Below are 12742 nucleotides of genomic sequence, written 5' to 3' on the forward strand. Positions count from 1 at the left end.
AGACATGAGCAATATCACCAGAACATGGATTAATCAATAGTAATACTCATATCATCTAACCAGATAATTAACATTTATATGGGCTAAAATAACAGTGACCAATGACTTAACTTAAAACATGACTCCTCTCGAATACAGCTGCCACGCTTCTGCCCACGCCTTGGTCCGCAGGCCAAGCGTCTACCAAAAAATCAACTAAACGTCCACATAAACATTGTGGAAATTCTAATAATAAAATGCAGCACTAATATTCAAAACATTGTTAAACTAAAGAGTAGTAAACACTGGTACAACATTCCATACAATAATACGGAAACCAAATATGGGAATAAATCAAGGTAAAACTATAAACACTCGATTGACAACAATGTTCCCACACTGGCCATATCCAAATATGGTCAACCGCCCAAACGGAGAAACTACATGAGAAATTAACACCAAAAGCCTCACACAATATAATGTAACTCAGGCACACTACAGCATGCTATAATATATATATAACATACAAAATCTTATATCATACAACTGTATGCTATATTAAAGAACAAGACAATAAAGTAATATGAGAATCAAGAGTAATGGCAGAATCCTAGTGAGATTCGTAACAATGGCTCACACCACACTACTGTAAGCCTCCCACCACGCCACTACACGCCTCACACCACGCTACAACTCGCCTCACACCACACCACTACACGCCACACACCACACCCCTCACACAACGCCACTGCACGCCCTACACCACACCACTACAAGCCTCACACCACACCACTACACGCCTTACACCACGCCACTACCACCCTCACACAACTCCACTACACGCCTCAAACCACGCCACTACACGCCTCACACCACCACTACACGCCTCACACCACGCTATTACAAGCCTCACACCACGCCACTACACGCCTCACACCACGCCTCTACACACCTCACACTACGCCAGTACATACATGCCTCACACCTCGCTACTACCACGCCTCACACCACGCCACTACACGCCTCACACCACGCCACTACCACGCCTCACACCACGCCACTACACGCTCACACCACGCCACTTCCACGCCTCACACCACGCCATTACAAGCCTACACCAAACCACTACAAGCCTCACACCACGCCACTACATGTCTCACACAACGCCACTGCCACGCCTTACACCACGCCACTACACGCCTCACACTAAGCCATTACCACACCTCACACCACACCACGCCTTATACAAAGCCACTACCACGCCTCAGACCACGCCACTACCACACCTAACTCCTCAGTACAACACCTCACACCACGCCACTACACGTCTCACACCACGCCACTACCACACCGCACACCACGCCACCTCACACCACACCACTACACGCCTTACACAATGCCACTACCTCACCTCACACCACGCCACTACACGCCCAACACCACACCACTACAAGCCTCACACCACTCCACTACACGCCTCACACCACGTCACTACACACCTCACACCACACTACAAACCTTACGCAACGTCACTACATGTCTCGCACAACTCCACTACCACCTCACTCCACGCCACTACACGCCTCACACCACGCCACTACAAGCCTCACACGACGCCACTACGAGCCTCACACTACCCCACCACACGCCTCACACCACGCCACTACACGCCTCACACCACCCCACCACACGCCTCACAACACGCCACGACCACTCCTCACACCACGCCATCTTATCTTGAGGTTATCTTGAGATGATTTCGGGGCTTTTTAGTGTCCCCGCGGCCCGGTCCTCGACCAGGCCTCCACCCCCAGGAAGCAGCCCGTGACAGCTGACTAACTCCCAGGTACCTATTTACTGCTAGGTAACAGGGACATTCAGGGTTAAAGAAACTTTGCCCATTTGTTTCTGCCTCGTGCGGGAATCGAACCCGCGCCACAGAATTACGAGTCCTGCGCGCTATCCACCAGGCTACGAGGCCCCCTACACGTGATGAACTTGAGTGAACATGTTCCTTACACCATGAACACACCTTATACCACGCCTCACACCACGCCAATACAGGCCTTACACCACGCCTCTACACGCCTCGCTTCACGCCACAACAGGCCTTACACCATGGCTCACGCAACGCCACTACCACACCTCACACGACGCCACTACCACGCCTCACATCACGCCACTACCACGCCTCACACCACGCGACTTCCACGAATCATATCACGCCACTACCACGACTCACAGCACGCCATTACAAGCCTTACACCACACCACTACTAGCCTCACACCTCGCCACTACAAGCCTCACACCACGCCACTACAAGCCTCACACCTCGCCACTACAAGTCTCACACCACGCCACTACAAGCTTCACACCTCGCCACTACAAGTCTCACACCACGCCACTACATGCCTCACACCACGCCACTACAAGCCTCACACCACGCCTCTACAAGTCTCACACCACGCCTCTACAAGCCTCACTCCACGCCACTACACGCCTTACACCACGCCACTACACGCCTCACACCACGCCTCTACACGACTCACACTACGCCACTACTAGTCTCACTCCACGATACTACAAGCCTCACACCACACCACTACAAGTCTCACACCACCCCACTAGAAGCCTCACACCATGCCACTACAAGTCTTACACCACGCCACTACAAGCCTCACACCACACCACTACATGCCTCACACCACGCCACTATAAGCCTCACACCACACCACTACACGCCTTACACCACGCCACTACCACCCTCACACAACGCCACTACACGCCTCAAACCACGTCACTACACGCCCTACACTACACCACTACAAGCCTCACACTACGCCAATGCACGCCTCACACCACACTAATAAACACCTCACACAACGCCACTACATGTCTCACACAACGCCACTGCGACGCCTTACACCACGCCACTACACGCCTCACACCATGTCACTACCACACCTCACACCACACCACTACACGCCTTACACAATGCCACTATCACGCCTCACACCACGTCACTACCACACCTCACACCACGCCACCTCACACCACACCACTACACGCCTTACACAATGCCACTACCTCACCTCACACCACGCCACTACACGCCCAACACCACACCACTACAAGCCTCACACCACTCCACTACACGCCTCACACCACGTCACTACACACCTCACACCACACTACAAACCTTACGCAACGTCACTACATGTCTCGCACAACTCCACTACCACCTCACTCCACGCCACTACACGCCTCACACCACGCCACTACAAGCCTCACACGACGCCACTACGAGCCTCACACTACCCCACCACACGCCTCACACCACGCCACTACACGCCTCACACCACCCCACCACACGCCTCACAACACGCCACGACCACTCCTCACACCACGCCATCTTATCTTGAGGTTATCTTGAGATGATTTCGGGGCTTTTTAGTGTCCCCGCGGCCCGGTCCTCGACCAGGCCTCCACCCCCAGGAAGCAGCCCGTGACAGCTGACTAACTCCCAGGTACCTATTTACTGCTAGGTAACAGGGACATTCAGGGTTAAAGAAACTTTGCCCATTTGTTTCTGCCTCGTGCGGGAATCGAACCCGCGCCACAGAATTACGAGTCCTGCGCGCTATCCACCAGGCTACGAGGCCCCCTACACGTGATGAACTTGAGTGAACATGTTCCTTACACCATGAACACACCTTATACCACGCCTCACACCACGCCAATACAGGCCTTACACCACGCCTCTACACGCCTCACTTCACGCCACAACAGGCCTTACACCATGGCTCACGCAACGCCACTACCACACCTCACACGACGCCACTACCACGCCTCACATCACGCCACTACCACGCCTCACACCACGCGACTTCCACGAATCATATCACGCCACTACCACGACTCACAGCACGCCATTACAAGCCTTACACCACACCACTACTAGCCTCACACCTCGCCACTACAAGCCTCACACCACGCCACTACAAGCCTCACACCTCGCCACTACAAGTCTCACACCACGCCACTACAAGCTTCACACCTCGCCACTACAAGTCTCACACCACGCCACTACATGCCTCACACCACGCCACTACAAGCCTAACACCACGCCACTACAAGCCTCACACCACGCCACTACAAGCCTCACACCACGCCTCTACAAGTCTCACACCACGCCTCTACAAGCCTCACTCCACGCCACTACACGCCTTACACCACGCCACTACACGCCTCACACCACGCCTCTACACGACTCACACTACGCCACTACTAGTCTCACTCCACGATACTACAAGCCTCACACCACACCACTACAAGTCTCACACCACCCCACTAGAAGCCTCACACCATGCCACTACAAGTCTTACACCACGCCACTACAAGCCTCACACCACACCACTACATGCCTCACACCACGCCACTATAAGCCTCACACCACACCACTACACGCCTTACACCACGCCACTACCACCCTCACACAACGCCACTACACGCCTCAAACCACGTCACTACACGCCCTACACCACACCACTACAAGCCTCACACTACGCCAATGCACGCCTCACACCACACTAATAAACACCTCACACAACGCCACTACATGTCTCACACAACGCCACTGCGACGCCTTACACCACGCCACTACACGCCTCACACCATGTCACTACCACACCTCACACCACACCACTACACGCCTTACACAATGCCACTATCACGCCTCACACCACGTCACTACCACACCTCACACCACGCCACTACACGCCTCACACCACGCCACTACACGCCTCACACCACGCCACTACACCACTCACTCGACGCTACTACAAGCCTCACACCACGATACTACAAGCCTCACACCACGCCACTTCAAGCCTCACACCACGCCACTTCAAGCCTCACACCACGCAACTAGGAGCCTCACACCACGCCACTACAAGTCTCACACCACGCTACAACATGCCTCACACCACGCCACTACACGCCTCATATCACGCCAGTAACGCCTCACACCACACCACTACACGCCTCACACAACGCCGCTACAAGCCTCACACCACACCACTACACGCCTTACACCACGCCACTACCATCCTCACACAACGCCACTACACGCCTCAAACACAGAGAATTGTGTCTTTACTAGTTCATAAAGTATATTTTTAAAGCACTTAGGTGGGATTGGCTGTTTGGCAGCCGTGTGGAGCGGTTCTGTTTACATTCGCTCCTCAGTCTTGACTGGACGTTTGGCGTGCACACAGCTGGTGGCGTTTTTTGTGGCCTCTGGCCTGGCGGGCCGGCGGGATGGCGTTGCCCATGCCGCCTATAAAGCGTGTGGATACGGTTGAGCTGGCCTTCTCTGGGCAGGTGAACTACTCATTGTTGGAGGTTGCTCTCCTGGATGTGCTGGGTCTCAACCCTGCAGATGTGTGTGGTGTGCAGCTGGCTGGGGAACATCGGGCCTTGGTTAAGCTGACTGACGCTGTGGTGTACTGGGATGTGGTCGACAAGTATGATGGGCGTACTGTACCTTTGCCTGGCGCGGCGGGTACGGTTTCTGTAACGGACTTGTGTGTTCCAGTGACATTTGTGGTGGTGCGGGGGCTGCCGTTTGAGTTCCCAGAGAGCCTGCTCCGCCGGTTCTTAGGAGGATATGGGAGTGTTCTCGCCTGTCGGGCGAATGTGCTGAAGTCTGGCCGTCTTCGTGGCATCCTGATGGGTATCCGCACGGTTACCATGAAGCTGAGGAAGGCGATCCCGTCGTCGATGGTGCTTCTGGGGTTCAAGGGGCAGTGCTTTTATGCGGGACAGGAGTGCACATGTTTTCGGTGCGGTATTGCTGGACACCTGGCTGCTGGTTGCCGTAATGGCACCGTCCGGTTGGTCAGTGTCTTCCGAGAAGAGGATTTTCCGCCTCTACATGGCCTTGTGGACCTGGGGGATGATCCTGCCGGGTTGAACCCTCCCCCTGCACCTACCGGTGATGATGGCGTTGTGGGTGCGGTGCGCCCCACTGGTGCTGACGTGCCGGGTCCGGTGTCTTTGGACCCTCCTGGTGTGGGTGGTAGTGCGGTGGTCACGCATGTGGAGGTGCATCCGCCTCTGGTTGCCATAGCCGTAGATGTCGCTTCGGTGGGGCGTGGCCCTGTTTTGTCGCCGGTGGAGGATGTCGCGCCAGATTCTGGTGCGCCTGGATTGGTATGTGCCTCTGCCCTTGGTGTGGAACCCTTGGAGGCAGATGAGTTCTTGGAAGGGGGTCGCCCCTCTCGTCGTCCTTCCACCACTGCTGTCCAGGGTCAACCTGGCTCTCAGACGAAGCGCCGGAAGAAGAACAGGAGTGGTCTCTCCGGGGACCGAGGGCCTTCGGTGCGGAGGTTAGAGCCTGATGCGAGTGTCGGTGATGGTGAGGGTGTGGTGGTGTCTGTAGTAGACCCGTCGGTGCCCGGCGGTGGAGAGTGTGTTGTGGACCCTCCTGGTGATCTTGTATGTGGATCCCCTGGGGTACGGAGCCCGGAGTGGGCGGTGGTGGATCCGGGGGACTGTGGCAGTGATGATCACGGCCTTGTGATGAAGTTCCGGAAGGACTCTGGCCTCCCCCCCCCCCCTGTGGGGAGTGCGTCTCCGTCGCCTGGGAACCCGGTGGCGGCTGCTACTGCTTCCATACATGGGGTGTCGGCCGGACTGGTCTGACGGTTTTGTAGTTAGATAGGGTTTATATCTTTTCCCAATGGATCCTAAATTAACATGTGCTTTGCTGAATGTGAATGGTTTGCGTTCTGTGGCTGTGCAATTGGGCCTGGTGTCGATGCTGCGTGAGTGGAGGGTGGATGTGGCTTTTGTGCAGGAGCACAATGTGCAGGACGTGGGGTTGTTACATGTGTTGGCTGAGGGGTTTACGGTGGTGTTAAACCCTTCGCGTGGCTTACGTGGAGGTACGCTGATCGTGCTTTCTAAGCGGGCCCCGATTTCCGTGCTTCACACGGAGATGGACGAGGGTGGTCGGGTGCTATTAGTTCGGGTCTCCTTTTTGGGGTCTGAGGTCTCTCTCTTGAATGTGTACGCGCCGTCTGGGGCAGCGCAAAGGCAGAACCGGGAGGTTTTCTTTTCCCGTGATGTGCTGCATTTTTTGCGGCACGATACGAGGGGGATGATTTTGGGGGGGGGGATTTTAATTGTATTACGTCGCCGCGGGATAGCAATAGTCATCGTCCAGCGAATATCTCGCCGGCTTTGACTGCTACCTTGAAGAGTTGCGGGTTTCGGGATGCGGCCGTGTTGCAAGGGGGGTCCTTTGGAGTACACTTTTCTCTCGCGTGGGGCTTGCTCTCGCCTTGATCGTTTTTATGTGCCTACTGGGGGTGGTTCGGTTTTTTCGTTGCAGACGGTTCCCGTGGGGTTCTCGGACCATTGCATGTTGGTGTTGCAGGTGGGGATTCGCAGCCAGGTGCGGGTTGGCTGTGGCTGGTGGAAATTGAATTGTGGGTTGCTGAAATGCCCTGTTGTGTGTGCCCAGTTCCAGGCCCGGTGGGCTGTTTTGGCCGCTCGGAAGGGGGCATTTCCCTCGGTCCTGGAGTGGTGGGAGTGGGCTAAGGTGGAATGTCGGTCGTTTTTTTGGGCGTTGGCGAAGCGGGAGGCGTCGGGAAGGTTTGGTCTGTTGAGGGTCTTGCAGGCACAGTTATTTCGCCTGTATGGGTTGCTGAATCAGGGTTTAGATAGGTTTCGGGAGACCTCGGTGTGTAAGGATCTCATTTGTGGGCTGAGAGAGGAGATGGCTGAGGGGGTACGTGTGCGGGCTGAGGTGGAGGAACGGTTGTGTGGTGAGAAGCTCTTGCAGTTTTTACTGCGGAGGGAACAGGTGAGGCGTGCCTCTGTTTTGTTGGCAGGTCTTCATCGGCCGGACGGTTCGGTTTTGTCAGACACGGGGGCGGTTTTGCATTATGTGCGTGGTGAATTGGAGTCTTTGTATGGGGTGGTTGCGGGGGATGAAGGGTTGATGGAGTCCTTCCTCCAACACTGTGCACCGGGGTTGTCGGGTATGGATTGTGTGGGTCTTGTGCAGGAGGTAGGCCCTACGGAGCTTTGGGAGGTTGTGCGGTCCTTTCGTCGTGGTAAGGTTCCAGGGTCGGATGGGTGTCCGATGGAGTTCTATGTCGAGTTTTGGGATGTGCTTGGTGCCGATTTTTTGGAGGTGGTTCGGTTTTGTCTTCGGAGTTTATCTCTGTCCGTTTCGCAAAATGATGGTCTTGTGCGGCTTCTTCCCTAGCCTGGGGACTTACGTTTTTTTTGCAAATTGGCGGCCTATTACGTTGCTAAATGTGGATTACAAGATTATTTCGAAGTTGTTGGCTGGACGTTTGCGCTCGGTTGTGGGGTCGGTGATCTCTTGGGGTCAGTTTTGTGGTATTCCGGGTAGGTCGTTGGTGCAATGCAATTCCCTTTTCCGGGATTTGCTCCTCTATGTGGAGGATTCTGGTGTTCCCGCGGCCATGATAAGCCTGGATTGGTCCAAGGCTTTTGATCGCGTGCCAATTGGGTTTGTTTCGCGGGTCCTGGAGAGGTTTGGCTTCCCGCCCCAGTTTGTGGGCTGGATACGGATGTTGTATGCTGGTTGTAGTAGTAGGGTGTGTGTCAATGGGTTCCTTAGTGCTTCCTTCGCTATTCGGCGTTCGGTTCGACAAGGGTGTCCTCTGTCGATGCTTCTCTATATTCTGTTTCAGGTGCCCTTTGTTCGCGCATTGTGTGCTTGTCGTTCAGTTGTCTCACCGTGTTTGTCGAATGGCTTGTCCCTCAAGATTTGTGGTTATGCGGACGACACGGTCTTTTTGTTGCCTCTGAGGGTTCTGTGCCTGCTGTTCAGGATTTGGTGCTTCAGTTTGAGTCGGCTACAGGGGCTTTGGTCAATCGTGGAAAGTCTTGTCTTCTGGGGTTGGGGGGTTGGGCCTCTCGTTTGGTGTGGTCTGGTTCGTGGTTTCCGGTGGTTCAGTCCATTCGGGTTCTGGAGATTACGTGGTTCAGGTCGTATGTGCAGTCTTTGGAGTTTAATTGGGAGGCAGTTTCGCGGGGAGTGGGCGTAGCTGTGGGGATGTTGTCGCAACGGGCCCTGACTATTTACCAGCGGGCGATTGTCGTGTCTTGTAAGGTTTTGTCGCGGGTCTGGTTTGTTGCGCAGTGTTTTCCGTTGGATCGGCGGAAGGCTCGCACTCTGGAGGGTTTGGTGTATCGTTACGTGTGGTGTGGCCGGTATCATCCAGTTCGTCGATCTACGTTATGTCTTAAGGTGTCAGAAGGTGGAATTGGTATTCCTGATGTCTATGTGAAGGCGTTGGCTTTGTTTTGGGGGTCGGTTCGGAGGAGGTTGGTGTTAGGGGGTGGGTTAAACTCCTTGGGGTTGTTTTACTGCTCTATGAGGTTTAGTTTTTTGCTTGATCTGGATCGTTGCCAGGAGGTGGCCCTGTATACGCCTCCAGTGTATTCGTGGGCGGTTTTGATCCTTCAGGCGCTTTGTCGATTTCCTGGGTTTGTCTCTTTTGGTTGTCGGGAGGTGTATGGGGCGCTTGCCTCTCGGGTGCCTCCCAGGGTCGAAAGTTTGTACCCTTGTTTCGACTGGGGGAATGTGTGGGAGGCGTTGAGTGGGCCGTGTATTGCGCCACGGACGCGTGAGTTGGTTTTTCGATATTTGCATGAGTCTTTGGCTACGGACGCGAGGCTCTTTATGTTGGGTTTGGTCGCCTCTGATAGTTGTGTTCATTGTGGGGGACGTGAGACTCAGTTGCACGTCTTTTATTTTTGTGCGCGGGTTCACGGTTTTGTTGGGTGGTTGCGGGATGTCATTGCAGCCTTTTGTGGTCCAGGGGTGCAGGTCGACCTATTGCGGTTTTTGTTTTTTTCGTTCCCTCGGGGCTCCAGGCGGGTGCGTAGCACGCTCGGGGTGTTGTTAGCGGACTATATTTTTTGTTTATGGGTTGGTAGGATGGAGGGGTATGGGGTGGGGAAGATTTTGGGCTTTTTGAAAGGCCGTCTGTCCTATACTATGTGGTGGTTGCGTCGCTCCTTTCCTAGGGTTTTTGATGCTTGGTTCACGGTCGAGTATGTCCGGGGTGCTGCGTTGGTGTAGGTGGTGGGTTCCTGTGGGTGTGATTGTGTGTGTGTGTGTGTGTGCATGTTCCTTTGGTTCGGTTCCCTCTGGTGGGTGGGGGTTTGGGGGGTCTGTGTTTGTTTGTCTTTGGGGTTTGTGTGTGCTGGGGTTTGCATGGTTACCTTGTGTGGCAGGGTTTTGTTTGTGCGTGGGTGGGTATGGGTGTGTTGTGGTGTTGCGTGGCATGTCTGTCTGTTTCCATGTGTCCGGTGCGTGGGTGTTTTTTCTGCTTGGTGGCTGGCCGTCCTCTGTCTGTGGGGGTCGGGTTTGTGTGCTGGGTGGCTGTGTTTGTTTCGTATGTGTTCCATTGTTGTATGTTTTTTGTATGCTTGTGTTCATTGTCATTTTGTCTTGCTGCCTTGTGTTATGTGCTTTTCATCATGGTTCCTGTTGGCACGCCCTGTATGGGTGGCATGTGTTTTTTGTTTATGTGTTTATGTTTTTTTTACAATTTGTTCTGTTATCTGTGTCATTTTACTGTGTTATATGTTCCAATGTCGGTTTGTACTATACCGATTCCTTTATTTTTTACCATGTTATTTTACTATGTACTGCTAATGTGTTCTGTTTCCTTTATTTTATGTACTGCGCTGTGTATTGTTTTGTTGTATTCTTTTGTTATTTTCCTGCATTTACTTACTATGTTGTATTTACAGTGTTATATTACCATGATTGTTATTGTGTTCTAGATTCTGTGGTGTGTTGTCTGCTGTTGTGTGGTGTGACGCATGGTGCGTGTGTTTTGCGTTTGTGTTATTTTTTGTATGTGTTCTCTGTATGTGTATTCTTGTTTATAATTTACCCTTGGTTTATTGTGCTCCTTGTGCGCTTTTGTAATTACTGACGCTTTTGGCGCGCCCCATCTGGGTAGTGCTGCTTTTGTTTGTGTGTGTTCCTATGTGTTTTATGTTATTCTTTGTTTTCACTTTTGTGTTGATCTGTGTTACTTGTTATCTGTGTTGTTGTTATTCTGTGTTCTTTGTTATTCTGTACTTTCCTGTTTATATGGTTTCTATACGTTGCACTTGCTCTGTTTAAAAAAAAAAATAAAACAAGAAAAACAAAAAAAAAACAAGCTTTACACCATGCCAATGCACGCCTCCACCACGCAAATAAACACCTCACACAACGCGACTACATGTCTCACACAACGCCACTGCCACGCCTTACACCACGCCACTACCACACGTCATACCACACCACTACACACCTTACACAATTCCACTACACGCCTCACACAACGACTCTACCACACCTCACACCACGCCACTACACCCCTTACACAACGCCATTACACGCCTCACACCACACCACTACACGTTTCACACCACGCTTCACACCTCGCCTCACACCACGTGACTACCACGCCTCACACCACGCCACTACACGTCTTACACCACGCCACTACATGCCTCACACCACGCCACTACCACACCTCACACCACGCCACTACCACATCTCTCACCACAACACTACACGCCTTACACAATGCCACTATCTCACCTCACACCACGCCACTACACGACTTACACCACGCCACTACACGCCCTACACCACACCACTACAAGCCTCACACCACACCACTACAAGCCTCACACCACACCACTACAAGCCTCACACCACTCCACTACACGCCTCACACCACGTCACTACACACCTCACACCTCGCTACTATATACCTCACACAACGTCACTACATGCCTCACACCACACCACTACCACGCCTTACACCATACCACTACACGCCTCACACCACACCACTACCACGCCTCACACCACACCACTACCACGCCTCACACCACACCACTACACGCCTCACACCACACCACTACCACGCCTCACACCACACCACTACACGCCTCACACCACACCACTACCACGCCTCACACCACACCACTACCACGCCTCACACCACACCACTACCACGCCTTACACCATACCACTACACGCCTCACACCACACCACTACCACGCCTCACACCACACCACTACACGCCTCACACCACACCACTACCACGCCTCACACCACACCACTACACGCCTCACACCACACCACTACCACGCCTTACACCATACCACTACACGCCTCACACCACACCACTACCACGCCTCACACCACACCACTACACGCCTCTCACCACACCACTACCACGCCTCACACCACACCACTACACGCCTCACACCACACCACTACCACGCCTCACACCACACCACTACACGCCTTTCACCACACCACTACCACGCCTCACACCACACCACTACCACGCCTCACACCACACCACTACACGCCTTTCACCACACCACTACCACGCCTCACACCACACCACTACACGCCTCACACCACACCACTACCACGCCTCACACCACACCACTACACGCCTCACACCACACCACTACCACGCCTCACACCACACCACTACACGCCTCACACCACACCACTACCACGCCTCACACCACACCACTACACGCTTCACACCACGCCACTACCACGCCTCACACCACACCACTACACGCCTCACACCACACCACTACCACGCCTCACACCACACCACTACACGCCTCACACCACGCCACTACCACGCCTCACACCACACCACTACACGCCTCACACCA

This window comes from Procambarus clarkii, chromosome 28 (genome assembly GCF_040958095.1).
Source record: "Procambarus clarkii isolate CNS0578487 chromosome 28, FALCON_Pclarkii_2.0, whole genome shotgun sequence".
NCBI lineage: Eukaryota > Metazoa > Arthropoda > Malacostraca > Decapoda > Cambaridae > Procambarus > Procambarus clarkii.